General features: G+C 40.2%; 1 long non-coding RNA gene across 1 annotated transcript; it reads right to left on the minus strand.

The window, feature by feature from the left end:
• Positions 1–879: 879 nt before the first annotated feature.
• Positions 880–2,122, minus strand: LOC124280656. The gene is made up of 2 exons (XR_006899737.1): positions 1,981–2,122; positions 880–1,493 (listed from the first exon to the last, which is right to left on the minus strand). It is a non-coding gene; the product is annotated as an uncharacterized LOC124280656 (long non-coding RNA).
• Between the last annotated feature and the right edge of the window lie 1,025 nt (positions 2,123–3,147).

The raw sequence follows: 3,147 nt of genomic DNA on the forward strand, positions 1-3,147 counted from the left end.
GTATGTACACTAATATAGGCATGTGGTATGTACACTAATATAGGCATGTGGTATGTACACTAATATAGGCAAGTGGTATGTACACTAATATAGGCATGTGGTATGTACACTAATATAGGCATGTGGTATGTACACTAATATAGGCATGTGGTATGTACACTAATATAGGCATGTGGTATGTACACTAATATAGGCATGTGGTATGTGCACTAATATAGGCATGTGGTATGTACACTAATATAGGCATGTGGTATGTACACTAAATATAGGCATGTGGTATGTACACCAATATAGGCATGTGGTATGTACACTAATATAGGCATGTGGTATGTACACTAATATAGGCATGTGGTATGTACACTAATATAGGCATGTGGTATGTACACTTATATGTGGTATGTGGTATGTACACACTAATATAGGCATGTGGTATGTACACCAATATAGGCATGTGGTATGTACACTAATATAGGCAAGTGGTATGTACACTTATATAGGCATGTGGTATGTACACTAATATAGGCATGTGGTATGTACACCAATATAGGCATGTGGTATGTGCATGTGGGTATGTCAATATAGGCATGTGGTATGTACACTTAAATAATGCACTAATATGTGGTATGTACACTAATATATAGGTATGTGGTATGTACACTAATATAGGCATGTGGTATGTGCACTAATATAGGCATGTGGTATGTACACTTAAATAGGTATGTGGTATGTACACTAATATAGGCATGTGGTATGTACACTTAAATAAGTATGTGGTATGTACACTAATATAGGCATGTGGTATGTACACTAATATAGGTGTAGCCGAGGTCGCCTGGGGAATTTCGGCTCTGGGCCGTTGGGTACAAGACAAAACAATGGTGATGATGTTATGATTTTATTATGAGGCTGTTGCTGAGGTATCTGAAGAAAGAAAACATGTTTCCACCTCAGCAACAGCAATTGGAGTCATTAAAATATTAAATTTACATTAACTATATTATGCATTGTAAACAAGTATCATTTAGCCAAAGTAATCAATAAACCTTTTGCAAAACAAATTTGTAAATGTATGGAGAGCACATGGTCCATTTACATGGTCAATACAATGTATACAAGTTATAATTAATTGCTTTAAAGTTTAAAATTATAAATTAAATATTGCCCTTAATAGTTTTAAATTACAGTTTGAATTAATTTAAGCACCTTTATATAGAAGTTAAGATAAAATTGAGGCAGATGAAAAAGGATTAGAAAACGGCCATACCTGAAGAAAGAAAAGATGTTTCCACCTCAGCAACAGCAATTGGAGTGAGGTGGAAGACAGGTAGGCCACAGGAAGTAGACAGAGGGACACAATAGCCAATTAGAGGACAGATAACACATCAAAGGAAACCTTTGATGTGACTTATAAATAGAATAGGCAAAGCCCAGAAGATGGGAACTGAATCAAAAAATAGAACAGAGGTGAAGGGAAATCCTTGTCAACAAGGCTCCTGGAAACAGATAAAAAGGTGAAAATTAAAAGGCGGCGTTCAACGGCAAACACGGACAACATATAACAAATGGACATTTAACAGATAATGATTTGAAAGATGGCTGATGCAACAAATGGAAAGATGAACATACAATTAAATAAAGAAAACATACCACGATATATACAAAAGATCAAGTCAGTTATCCCTGCTACATAGGCATAGAGGCGCAAGGCAATCAAGTGGAATAAACACGCGGGTCATATCGAATACAATCACAGGGGCTTGAAACGTCAAAAACTGTCATCAATGTAAATACTGCCACTGACGGGGTCCTTGTTATAGCGCTAAGACACCGTATGTGACAGTATATACCTTGATGACAGTTTTTAGCGTTACAAGACCCGGTGCATAAAATCATATTCGGTCGTAAGTAATGTTAGTAAACATACCAAACATAACATTTGTCATAATATATTTCACTATGGAGGTAAAGGACATTACTTACAAAGCTTTACAGAGCAGTGAGAACCGTTGTACCCCTCGGTACATCCCCAGGGACATCGTCCATCAACAACATCACACGTCCCGTTACATTGGCCACAGTCACGCTCACAGTTCAACCCGAATGTCCTATTGCCACAACCTATGTAACAAGTAAAGCGTCAACTCGTATAGTTTCATGCTTAACACATGACGTGTTCATTCCTATTCTTTTCAACTGTTTCAATCCCTTCGCGGGAACTCAATGCTTCATTTTGGCGGTTACTGACAAGATCAATTAAACTAGAAACTAAAATTGTTTATCAATCTCGTAATTTCTGTCAGCTGTATTTGATGAAACCATTACAATTATCATACTATTTTAGATGTAGAATTTCATTCTGATTATTGACTGAATATCTTACATTTCAACGGTGTATACATCGGTTTTTCAATTCAAACCTCAACCTTTAGTTGTTGGCGATCTATAGCCTGTTTTGTATTGTATCGTCCTCTTTTCTTAAAGTATTTTAGATTTCGTCACTAGTTATAAATATATATCTGTGATAGTCTAGTTGGTTTTACTGTCATTTGTCGACAGATATTTTAAAATGATTACCTTGTTTTCATCGCCATATGGCTGTAATATTACCGATGCGATGTACATTTTAACTCACTCACTCAATTCATACCTCAGTAGTGAACAACAGTACCCTAGGGTCTTTTTCAAGATGGCGGCACATCCGGTCCCCATGGGCGCCGCCATCTTGATCAAGATGGCGACCCACGGTGACCGGATGTGCCGCCATCTTGGATCAGTCACTTCCGGTCAGGGGAGATCACTCGGGTTCCGGTTCCGGTGCTTCCGGTTCCGGCGGGTGCGCACGCATGGCGATGACGTCACGTCCGGTTCCGGTGGGTGCGCGCACATGACGATGACGTCACCTCCGGGCCAAGATGGCGGACGCGTTTCAAGATGGCGTCCCATCCGGTGGGATCGCGTGAGATCTCGCGGGATCTCGTGGACTCTCGCGGGATCTCGCGAGCGTAGACGCGCCTTCAAGATGGCGGAACGGACGAGCGGCGGACGGGACAGGACGGAGGGAAAGGAAGGAAGGAGAGGAAAAGGAGAGGGAAGGGAGGAGAGAGAGGGGTGAGGCGGACACGATGGCGTGGCTAGACAAGTGTTGTG

This window comes from Haliotis rubra, unplaced genomic scaffold (genome assembly GCF_003918875.1).
Source record: "Haliotis rubra isolate DU_JTF1 unplaced genomic scaffold, ASM391887v1 Scf2709, whole genome shotgun sequence".
Lineage (NCBI taxonomy): Eukaryota > Metazoa > Mollusca > Gastropoda > Lepetellida > Haliotidae > Haliotis > Haliotis rubra.